This window comes from Dipodomys merriami, unplaced genomic scaffold (genome assembly GCF_024711535.1).
Source record: "Dipodomys merriami isolate MVZ:Mamm:240054 unplaced genomic scaffold, mDipMer1.0.p SCAF_28, whole genome shotgun sequence".
Classification (NCBI taxonomy): Eukaryota; Metazoa; Chordata; class Mammalia; order Rodentia; family Heteromyidae; genus Dipodomys; species Dipodomys merriami.
In genome coordinates, this window is record NW_027204270.1 from 14,591,705 (window position 1) to 14,603,955 (window position 12,251).

Below are 12,251 nucleotides of genomic sequence, written 5' to 3' on the forward strand. Positions count from 1 at the left end.
GTGGCTCAGGTGGTAGAGCACTTGCCTTGAGCTGAAGAGCTCTGGGATAGCCACCAGACCCAGAGTTCAAGACCCTCGATCAACAAACAAACAAACAAACAACAAAACTGAACGAGTTCAAACCTTGGGCCTGAGGTGGGCGGAGAAAAGATAGAAGGGGCGGGCCGGACATTCAGCCACGCCCACTAAAGCAAACCCCGCCTTTTGGAACGCTGACGCAACATTAGCCCCGCCCCTCATTGTCAGTCCCGGGGAGCCGGAGGAGGCGCCGGCCGCTGGGAGCCGAGCGCCGGAGCCTGAGGCGGCCGGAGCGCAGGCTGAAGCCGCCAAGGTGAGGGGCGAGGGGGGTCGGCGAGGGGACGGCCGGGGCGCGGCGCGGGGTCCGGGGCGGGGGCGTCGGGGAAGCCGGGGGCGGCGGGGCAGAACCGGCGGGCACCGCCGGGAGGGATGGGGTGTGAGGCGGAGGAGAGTTTGGGTGGTTGTGGGGGGACGAGCTCTGGAGGAGCGGCTTGTTTTTCGGGGGGTCGAGACCTTGGGAGTGCTTGGGAGTTGAGGGGGACACTCTGAGGAGATTCTTGGCTCCGGAGGGGGAGGGCCGGCGCTGTGGGGGCGCCCCGGTGGGAGCGCGGTCCTGCGGGGAGGGTCGGGGCCGCGGCGCCGGGCGGCGCTTCCGGGGGGCGGGGGTCCTCGGGGCGCGGGCCGGTGGGGGCGGGGCGCGCGGGCAGCCGGCCGGCGGGGGGCCGGGCCGGGGAGGGGGCTGCGCGGGGCCCGCGGGCACCGGGAGGAAGGAAGTGATCATACAGGAAGAGCCGGAGCCGGGAACCGGGAGCGGGAGGCGGCGGCGGCGGCGGCGGCTGGGAGCGCGCCGGCCGGCCGGCGTGCGGGAGCCGGCTCGGAGCGCGGGGTTGGGGTGCGGGGCGCGGGGCGGCGGGCTGCGGCGGGGAGGGGGACTCGGCAGCTGTCGGGTCTCGCCGGCCCGCGCGTCTCGGCCGCTGCGGATTTCGCAGCCAGGCCGGCGGGCCGGGAAGGAATTCGAGGCATTCGCTTTGTTTAAGTTGCCCGTAGACAGTCCTGAGGACTAATTAATGGTGGAATCTGCGGGGGGACCCGCGGGCGAGCCCCCCGCCCCCCGCCGCCGCGAACTTTCCGCAGCGCCGCCGGCCGCCCTGCGCACCCCGCCCCGCCGCCGGGCGGCCGAGGGAGCCATGGCTTCCCCAAGCGCAGGAATGCAGTGCGGTTTTTCGGGGGGCCCGGTGGCCTTGGGCTGCCGCGGCCTGGCGTGCGGGGCGAACGGTGTCCCGAGGGTTTGTCGGGCTGGGCTGTGCCGCCCGGTGCAGACCTCGCCGCGGCCTGCGGTTGGTGTTAATGACCTCGGAGGAGGTTGTGCGAGCCGAGGAAGACCGCGTTGCTCAGGAGCAAGCATCTGTTTCTTCATCACGTCAGCCCCTTTCCTAACGCCGCGGAGCCTGTCGTGGCTTGTTTCGGAAATGCCGAGGCCAGTGCTCACCCTGCCGGGTGGGAGAAGGGAGCGAGTGGGCACCGGTCAGCCCCCTCCCGCCCCCAGGCTCTGTGGTGCTTTTTCTTTTTTTCTTTTTTTTTTTTGCAGAAGGCCGGGGACTGCTTGCCGATTTTTGCACCTTCCCTGACTGGAATGACCTTGGGGAAAGGATTGTGTTTCCGAGCGCCTCGTGGTGGCTTATCTGTAGATGGAGGAGAGACTACTCTCTGGACTGCCCTGCCTTTTGGGGCTATTGTGGGTGGGGGTGGAGTTTGTTCAGGATATTTCTTTTACCTACTGCTGTGGTTCTGGCCTCAGCAACTGGACTGGTGACAGAGCCGGGAAGAATTCAGATCACCTAGGAAGATTTAACCGCTCCAGATTAAGGGAGGGAGGGGTTTGGATTTTTTTCTTTTTAGGGGAGGGTATTTCCTGTCAGAGAATCTGTACAGTATGTTCCAGATTGCCTTCTGTCACTTTGTGTGCAGCTGTGGTGGCATTTGTGTGGTTAAATTGAATAACGCCATAGAAAATTCTTCTCTTGTTAGAAATAATTGTTTTGCTCAGAATTCCCCGTGGGACAGATTAAGGTTTTGCTCAGTTTACTCAGAAGAATTTTCCAGGTTTCTAAAATTAAATCACTTTTCTAAACATAGTAACTGAAGATTGAAAAACTGGAAATAGTGGAATGTGGAGGGAATGGATTGTAGTATAAACAAGGCAGTAAGGTAGAGAGTCATTGTTGACCAGTTAATAATATGGGTTGTTGGGCTGGGAAGGTGGCTCAGTGGTAGAGCGCTTGCCTTGCATGCCTGAGGCCCTGGGTTCGATTCCTCAGCACCACATAAGCAGAAAAACCTGGAAATGGTGCTGTGGCTCAAGTGGTAGAGCGCTAGCCTTGAGGTGAAGAGCTGAGGGACAGCGCCCAGGCCCAGATTCAGGCCCACAACTGGCCCCCCCCCAAAAAAAAATAATATGGGTTGTTAATTAGGCTTTTTTGATTACTTTTTTTTTTTAAATTTTAGTAATTTGATACCAAGAAAGAGAACCATTGTTGAGTTGCCTACTGTCTGCCAATACTATTGCTAGGTGGTGGTGGATATCTTTTTATGTGTGTGTGTGTGTCTGTATCTATGTGTAGGTCCCTAGGGCTTTAATTCAAGGCCTGGACACTGTTCTGAGCTTTTTTTCCCCCCAAGGCTAGTGTCTAGCACTTGAGCCACAACTCCACTTCTGGCTTTTCGGTGGTCAGTTGGAGATGAGTCTCATGGATTTTTCTGCCGGGACTGGTATTCAACAGTGATTCTCAGGTCTCAGCCTCCTGAGTAGCTAGGATTAAAGACATGAGCCAGCACCTAGCTGGTGGATATCTTAAACTGAAGGTCAGAAGCTAAAAGACAGATACAACCAATAGAAAGTGGAGCTGGACTGTCTTGGTGCTAGTGTCACACACCTGTAATCCTAGCTACTCAGGAGGCTGAGATTTTAGGATTGAGGTTGGAAGCCAATCCCCAGCAGAAAAGTCCCTGAGACACTTTTTTTTTTTTTTTTGGTTGGTCGGGCTTGAACTCTGGGCTTGGGCGCTGTCCTTGCGCTCTTTAGCTCAAGACGAGCACTCTACTGCTTGAGCCACAGTACCACTTCTGGTTTTCTGGTGGTTTATTGGAGATAAGAGTCTCACGGACTTTCCTGCCTGGGCTGGCTTTGAACTGTGATCCTCAAATCTCAGCCTCCTAAGTAGCTAGGATTACAGGCGTGAGCCACCGGCGCCTGGCAACCCTAAGACTCGTATTTCCAGTTAACCACCAAAAAGCTGGAAGTGGGGCTGTGGATCAAAGTGGTAGACTAGCGTTGACCCGAAAAGCTTAGGGACAGCACCCAGGCTCTTAAGTTCAAGCCCAAGAACTGGCATTAGAAGAAAGAGGGCTGAGATGTAGCTTAGTGGCAAAGTGCTTGCCTAGCAAAAGCAGTGTCCTGGGTTCAGTCCCTAGTATCAGAAAAGAAAAGATGAAGAAAAATCGAAGAAAAAGAATTAAAAACAAAAAGCTCTTTAAGAAAACAGGAAGTGGGGCTGTGGCTCAAAGTGGTAGAGCTCAAGCCTTGGGTATTTTAGCTCAGGGACAGCACATAGCCACTGAACTCAAATCTGTTTTGAGGGTCCACAGTTATTTACACTATGCATGTTGCCTTGAGAACCAGGAAATGTAGTTTCTTTTTCTTTTTCTCTTTTTGTCAGTTGTGGGGTTTGAACTTTGGGCCTGAGCACTGTCCTTCAGCTTTTCAGCTCAAGTGCTCTACCACTTGAGCTGCAGTGCCACTTCTAGTTTTCTGAGTGGCTTATTGGAGATAAGAAATTCACGGACTTTCCTGCCCGAGCTGGCTTTTTTTTTTTTGGGGGGGGGGGTCCAGTCGTGGAGCCTGAACTCTGGGCCTGGGCGCTGTCCCTCAGCTCTTCAGCTCAAGGCTAGTGCTCTACCACTTGAGTCACAGCGCCACTTCCGGCTTTTTTCTTTTTTGCTTATGTGGTGCTGAGGAATGGAACCCAGGGCCTCAAGCATGCAAGGCAAGCGCTCTATCACTGAGCCACCTTCCCAGCCCCCGAGCTGGCTTTGAACCATGATCCTTAGATCTCGGCCTCCTGAGTAGCTAGGATTACAGACTTGAGCCACCAGCCTTTGATTCAGTCCCTGTGTTGATCTTTGTGGACCCTAGAATAAGCTATTGAAGTTTATTTCTTGGTGTTTTTGCCTTTTTTCAGTAATATTGTCCCTATGCTTTTGAGGTATTCTACTTTTCTGGTAGACATAAAAGGATTGGTCAAGGTATATCCCTTCATGCAATAAGTGTTTAATTTTTTGCTTATGTTGGAAGGATTTATATTAAAATACAGAGTACCAGGATCATGTACTTCTTTTTTTTTTTTTTGTCCAGTTATGGGGCCTGAACTCTGGGCCTGAGCATTGTCCCTCAGCTCTTCAGCTCAAGGCTAGTGCTCTACCACTTGAGCCACAGCGCCACTTCCGGCTTTTTTCTTTTTGCTTATGTGGTGCTGAGGAATCGAACCCAGGGCCTCAGGCATGCAAGGCAAGCGCTCTACCACTGAGCCAACTTCCCAGCCCATAGGATCATGTACTTCTTAACAAGGGGATAGGTAGCTAGTGAGCCTTCCACTGTAGAGGCCATCGTTAAAGTATCATTCATAATCAGAAACGGAACCAGTTTTCATGTAACAGTATTTTGGGACAGTGTCAACTCACAGTAAAGCACCAGATAGTCCAGGCTGAAGTATCTGCTATAAATTTAGATACACATATCAGATGCTCAGTAAATACTGAATGAGTATATGTGTGCATTATTGGGATATAATTTATGTTCAATATAATCAACCACAACCAATGTTTGGTGAGCTTTGACAAATGTCCTACCACTATCATTTATTTATTTATGGGGCTTATACTCAGCATCTTATCCTCTTGTTGGCTTTTTCTTGCTCACAGCTGGCTTTCCATCACTTGAACCATGCTTTCTGTCTTTTTTTTTTTTTTTCTGGTTGATAGAACCTTGAGCATTTTTCTGCCCTTGCTGGCTACCACTGTCTTTTAAATTATTTTTTTTTTGGGGAATAGGTAGCAGATTGATACCAGGAATGTTAGGAGGTTCCAGTGCTCTTTTGTAACATTAGTGGATACTGGAGTACCAACTTTATAAGAATCAAGGGAAACTTAGATGTTTAATGGTGAGGTGAATTAGAAGAATAGGAGAGGGAGAGACACATCTCATTGAGGGTAAGTTTGTGAGGAAGTACATTTTAGTTACTTTAGTTACTTTTAGGCAATAGGATATATATTTTTGGGGAAAAACTACAAAAGATTTATTAAGGAGTTGAACTTTTTATTTTTGTCATGGGGCTTGAACTCTGGGCCTGGACACTGTTCCTGAGCTCTTCAGCTCAAGGCTAGCACTTGAGCCACAGCTCCACTTCTGGCTTTTTCTGTTTATGTGGTGCTGAGGAATCGAATCCAGCGCCTCATGTATGCGAGGCAAGCACTCTCCCACTGAGCCACCTTCCCAGCCCAAGAAGTTCTTAATATGATTAGCATATGTCCAAATAATTAAAGGTGAAGATTCTGTAAAATGGTTGAAAGTCTTGCTGTACCATCTGTAGTGAAATACCTTTATTTATTTATTTTTTGGTCCGGTCTTGGGGCCTGAACTCTGGGCCTGGGCGCTGTCCCTCAGCTCTTCAGCTCAAGGCTAGTGCTCTACCACTTGAACCACAGTGCCATTTCCGGCTTTTTTCTTTTTGCTTATGTGGTGCTGAGGAATCGAACCCAGGGCCTCTGGCATGCAAGGCAAGCGCTCTACCACTGAGCCACCTTCCCAGCCCCGTGAAATATCTTTAATGATAATCTGTTATTTTAGCTGATATTCCATAGAGGGAAGAATATGTAAGGTAGAATTTGTGGCTTGCTGGGAGAACACACGATTATTTTTTTTCCTTTCCCTAATTTCTTTAGTCACTGAACCTGACCCATTTGCTTTAGTACAAGTATCTATTTCTGACTTAGGAAATGCTTGAAACTTTTGCTGTAGAGTTTCTTTTTTATTTTTATTTTTTTAATTATTTCCGGTCGTGGGGCCTGAACTCTGGGCCTGGGCACTGTCCCTCAGTTCTTCAGCTCAAGGCTAGCACTCTACCACTTGAGCCACAGCGCCACTTCCGGCTTTTTTCTTTTTGCTTATATGGTGCTGAGGAATCGAACCCAGGGCCTCAGGCTTGAAAGGCAAGCGCTCTACCACTGAGCCACCTTCCCAGCCCTCTTTTTTTTTTTTTTTTTTCTTAATCAAGGATTGGCTCTTTGTATACCATTAGGAAAGAATAATTAAATTAAAATAACCTCCAGAATACCTACTCAACATTTTGAGTTACTGTAGGGAGAAAGTAATAACTCCATGAGGTAGTCATTATCCTCACTTTATCCACGAGGGACTTGAGTTCAGAGCAGTTATTGCCAGGACTAGTGAGGGGCAGATTATTTGAGCTTAAGTAGGTTGATACTCAAGTTTTAAGATCTTTTTTCTTTTTTTCGTTTGGTTGTGGGGCACTGTCTCTGAGCTCTTCGCTCAAGCCTAGCACTGCCACTTTCAGCCAAGGGCCACTTCTGTTTTTCTGGTGGTTAATTGGATATGAGTATAATGGCCTTTCCTGCCCGGGCTGGCTTTGAGCCATGATCCTCAGAAGGCTGAGATCTGAGGGTCATGGTTCAAAGTTAGGATTAGAGGTGTGAGCCACCAGTGCCCGGCTTTATTTTTTTTTTATTTTTTTTTGTTCTTTTTTCTTTTTGCTTATGTGGTGCTGAGGAATCGAACCCAGGGCCTCAGGCATGCAAGGCAAGCGCTCTACCACTGAGCCACCTTCCCAGCCCCATCGGCTTTATTTTCTTATACTTTCTGGTGGGGTGTGAGGTCAAGATATTGAAGTTTGAGCTACAGTATCAAAAGCATTGTTAACTTTATAAAAATTACTGGTTGCAACTATTTCTGTTTCTTTGTTTTTGTTGTTGTTGTTGTTGATATTGGGGCTTGAACTCAGGGTCTCATACCATGGCTGGTACTCTACCAATTAAGCCAATCCACCCTGCCTAGCTTTTTGCTGGTTGATGGAGATAGTCTTTTTTTTTTTTTTTTTGCTGATCGTTAGGCCTGAACTCTGGGCCTGGGCACTGTCCCTCAGGTCTTCAGCTCAAGGCTAGCACTCTACCACTTGAGCCGCAGCACCACTTCCAGCTTTTTCTGCTTATGTGGTGCTGCGGAATCGAACCCAGGGCCTCAGGCATGCAAAGCAAGCACTCTACCACTGAGCCACCTTCCCAGCCCCAAGTCTGTGAAACTCTTATCTCCAATAAACAACCAGAAAACAGGAAGTGGTGCTGTAGCTCAAGTGGTAGAGTGCTCGCCTTGAGCTGAAAAGCTAGGGACAGCACCCAGACCCAGAGTTCAAGCCCCACAACTGACCCCCCTGAACTCCTCTCCCCCCAAAAAAAACATATATTGAATAATTTAGTCTTATAAAAAGTGTATGCTGTGCTGGGTGCTGGTGTCTCATGCCTGAAATCCTAGCTACTCAGGAGGCTGAGATCTGAGGATTGTGATTCAAAGCCAGCCTTGAAGAGCTGAGGGACAGTGCTCAGGCCCCATGACCGACCAAAAAAAAAAAAAAGTATATTGTACTCTGTGGCTCATGCCTGTAATTCTAGCTACTCTAGAGGATGAGATTTGAGGATTGTAGTTTGAAGCCAATCCAGGAGGGAAAGTATGAGACATCTCCAATTAACCACCAGAAAATTGGAAGTGGTTCTGTGGCTCAAAGTGGTAGAGTGCTAGCCTTGATTAAAAAATCTCAGGTGGAGTTTGAGCTCTAGGACTGTCAACAAACAAAAAAACAAGGGGGCTGGGAAGGTGGCTCAGTGGTAGAGCGCTTGCCTTGCATGCATGAGGCCCTGGGTTCAATTCCTCAGCACCACATAAGCAGAAAAAAAAAGCCGGAAGTGGCGCTGTGGCTCAAGTGGTAGAGCGCTCTCCTTGAGCTGAAGAGCTGAGGGACAGCTCCCAGGCTCAGAGTTCAAGCCCCATGACCGACAAAAAAAAAAAAAAAAAGAGAGAGAGAGAGACTTGATCTTGCCAGTTTTTGGGAACCAATGAAAATTTATAAATTTGACAGTGACTTGATATAGTTGGAATCATACTGATTGACTCGTCAGCTGGAAATCAGTACAATATTGGAAAGGAGCCTAAAAATTACATTTTAGCTGGGCATCTGTGGCTCACATCTGTAATCCTAGCTACTCAGGAGGCTGAGATCTGAGGATTGAGGTTCAAAGCCAGCCCGGGCAGGCAAGTCCATGACACTTATCTCCAATACAGTAAATCCTCCAAAAATCAGGAAGCAGAGCTGTAGCTAGAGTGGTAAATGTTAGCCTTGAGCAAAACAGTTCCAGGATAGTGCCAGGGTGAGATTAAGCCCTAGGACTGGCACAAAAACTTTTTTTTTTTTTCCATTTTAGAAATTCTTACCTGAACATTTAGCAGGTCATGAATTTAGAAATTGAAGTGAGAAAAAGATACATTGGAGAGGTTTTGAGAAAGGAAGAGATAGGATATGATTATGACAGAAAATAGAAAGTAAAGGTAACTACGATTATGAGCTTGATAGAACTGAGAATTACTTGTTGTATTAGGTAACTGAAGTCAGAGAAGGAAGGACTTTACATCTCTGCATTTTATTTTCCTTTATAGCTTTGTGTAAGTACCTAATCAGTACCCTCATGGTTAACTAGATTAACTATCAAAGGGAGAGGAATTTTTGGGATACATTTGTTTTGGGATTTTTTTTATTGTGATATAACAGATTTTATATTAACTATGTAGCAATAAACTGTGGTTCAACTTGGTGGCTTAGTGTATAATGCTTAGTTAAAATAATTTTCTATCTTCTATGAGTAGACAGTTACTTTAGACAGTAACACTGTGTGGTGGGTACTTGGATGTGTATTAACAATTAAATCTTTATAACTGTCTCCTGAAATAGGTAATATTATTCCAGCTTTTTAGACAAAGTAGAGCTCAAAGAGGCTTAAGAAATGTATCTGGGGAGACTGGTAGATTTAGAATTTTAAATTGCTTCCCAAAGCCCATATCCTTTATGTTACTCTTTCTCTGAGTTAGGCATCACAAGAATAAGAATAAAGAATGAATCAGTAATTCATGTTGAAGTGCTTACCCAAATATTTATCAAAAAGCCCTATGCTTTTCCATCCTATCTGTGTGTGAAAGGGGGACTTAAAAGACCAAGTATGATTTTAGCTCTAGTTCTAGTCATATGGCATTCATTTATCTTTTGGATAATGTCCTTTCTGTCCTTTGAGAACTCTTAACAAATCCCTATTAAAAACAAATGTCCAATTCAAAAAACAAACACAAACTGTTGACACAGTTCAGCAATTCAGTTTTGGCAAATGAAATTAAAAGATGTTTCAGGGTGAAGCTTCTGGGAAAGTAGATTTTTGAAGATCATTCCAATAGAAAATGGTGGGCTGGTATTGCTGAAGATTTGTACTAAGGCTTGAAAACCAGGATCTGTTCTCAGAGTTTTCTCATTCAAGGATGATGCTGTACCACCTGAGCCCTGCCACCACTTCTGTTTTTTTTTCTTCTGTCATTTGTGGGGCTTGAACTGTCCATGAGCTTTTTTGCTCAAGGTTAGTGCTCTGACACTTTGAGCTACAGTTCCACTTCCTTTTTTTTTTCTTTTTTCCCCCCTGGTGGTTAATGTAGGTAAGAGTCTCACAGGAAAGTCCTGTCTAGCTGGCTTCAAACCTTGATCCTCATATCTCAGCCTCCTGAGTAGTTAGGATTACAGGCGGGAGCCACCAGCCTCCTAGCACATCCCAGGATTATTTTACTCTTTTCTGGTTCATTTTGGAGATGAGTTGAGAATTTGAACCTGGCTTTGAACCTCTATCTTCAGATTGCAGTACTTAACATGTTTGTTTTTTGGTATGTTCCAGTTGTTCCTTCACCTTGTCCTTTGCAGCTGTGTGGTCTTTAGCTTGCTTACTCTTCTTCCTTCATCTTTGCCGCTGATAATTACTTCAAAGTTCTACCTACTGTTATTGCTTCAGTATTATAAAGGTCAGCCCCACCCCTTTCTACTTCATTCTTGATATTCCTTTACCAGGCATTTGTACTATGTCTGGTAGAACTTGTGTATAAGTGTAAGCAAAGTCCTAGATTGTTAATTTTCCAATATTCCCTTTATTTCCCAATCCATAGCTGAAAGTTAGGCTTATTCAGGAATGAATACTATTATTATTATTATTTATTTATTTATTTATTTATTTTTTGCAGAATACTCTACTCCTTGGCCAAGGAAGGGAGCAATAATTTTTCTAGTTTTTTATTGTCCTTCTGGACCATTTTTTTTTTTTTTTTTTTTGGGTCAGGTCCTGGGGCCTGAACTCTGGGCCTGGGCTCTGTCCCTCAGCTCTTCAGCTCAAGGCTAGTGCTCTACCACTTGAGCCAGAGATCCACTTCTGGCTTTTTTCTTTTTGCTTATGTGGTGCTGAGGAATCGAACCCAGGGCGTCAGGCATGCAATGCAAGCGCTCTACCACTGAGCCACCTTCCCAGCCCTGGACCATTGTTTTTATCTTTTTTTGGGGGGGGGCCAGTTCTGGGGCTTGAACTCAGGGCCTGGGCACTGTTGAGCTTTTTAAAAGCCCAAGGCTAGTGCTCTACCACTTGATACACACCTTAATTTCCGGCTTTTTAGTGATTAATTGGAACTCAGAGTCTCATTGACTATCTTGCCTAGGCTGGCTTTGAACCACAGTCCTCAGATCTCAGCCTCCTTTTTTTTTTTAAATTTTTGCCTGAACTCTGGGCCTGGGCACTGCCTCTCAGTTCTTCAGCTGAAGGCTAGCACTCTACCACTTGAGCCACAGCGCCACTTCCGGCTTTTTCTGCTTATATGGTACTGAGGAATTGAATCCTCATGTATGCAAGGCAAGCACTCTACCACTGAGCCATCTTCCCAGCCCAGCCCTGTCAACCTCCTTCTGAGTAGCTAGGATTATAGGTGAACCACCAGCAGCTGACACTCAAGCTGTTTTTGTTTTCTTTTTGCATTTTCAAAGTCCTTATCTGTTCTCTTCCCATATTTATTGCTTTGGTGACTAATCCACATGGATTAGTTTTCTTTATAGCATTCCCTGGTTTTCACTTTGCGTAAGTATTTCACTGGGAATTCTGACAGTCTCATTCTGTAGTTCAGTCTGGCCTCAAACTTAGCTTTCCTAGTTCTGAGATTACAGGTATGTGCCACCATGTCTGCTTAGTACTTCACTCTTTACCAATTATCTGAGTCTTTCCTTTTTGAGGCCTTCTTTTCAGGCTATGAACACACTGAAGGCTCTTCTCTCCTAAAATTAGTCAATAAAAACTATTGTCAGTCGGGGGGCTTGGACTCAGGACCTGGGTGCTATTCCTGAGCTGTTTTGCTCAAGGCTGTCACTCTACCACTTTGAGCCACAGCACTACTTCCAGTTTTTGGGTGGTTAATTGGAGATAAGAGTCTCGCGGGGTGTCTCACGGGGTGCCCCACGGCTGGCTTCAAATTGCAATCCTCAGATATCAGGTGTGAGCCACTGGCACCTGGCTCATTCTGTCTTCAAGAGCATTTTGTGTACAACTTTCCTTTTATTCTCCGCCCCCCCCCTCCCCTTTCTCTCTTTCTCTCGGCTGGTGTGGGGCCTGAACTCTGGGCCTGGGCGCTGTCTCTCAGCTCTTCAGCTCAAGGTTAGCGCTCTACCACTTGAGCTACTGCACCACTTCCAGCTTTTTCTGCTTATGTGTTGCTGAGGAATTGAACCCAGGGCCTCATGCATGCAAGGCAAGCACTCTACCACTGAGCCAACTTCCCAGCCCCTCTATCATTTCTCTTGTTTCTGTAAATTTGCTTTCAGAAGATCTGTTATAGCATGTAACCAGGAGTTTTTCATAGCTTTTGTCTTCCTTAGTCTTCTGCTATATTGGTGCTGTCTATCCTCTGTTCTTTGACTAGGAGATAAAAGCATGGGTTTGGCATGTAGCCTGGCAAACCATTCTATGTGGTGTTGGACTCTGGTCCTCTTCTTGTGACCTATACTGTCTAGAAGACAAGGGGTGGAGTGGGTTGGCACTGTGCATCTTACAGT

The 12,251-nt window shown here is 46.9% G+C and overlaps 1 protein-coding gene across 2 annotated transcripts in view; it reads left to right on the forward strand.

Moving 5' to 3' along the window:
- Positions 1-250: 250 nt before the first annotated feature.
- The window catches only part of Luzp1 (leucine zipper protein 1), a 63,919-nt gene continuing 51,918 nt past the window's right edge, over positions 251-12,251 (forward strand). The window contains exon 1 of one of the 2 annotated variants that reach the window (XM_070037666.1): positions 251-331. The gene's annotated coding sequence lies outside the window, so the exon portion shown is untranslated. The remainder of the gene's footprint in view (positions 332-12,251) is intronic. The other variant, XM_070037667.1, reaches the window with a different exon arrangement.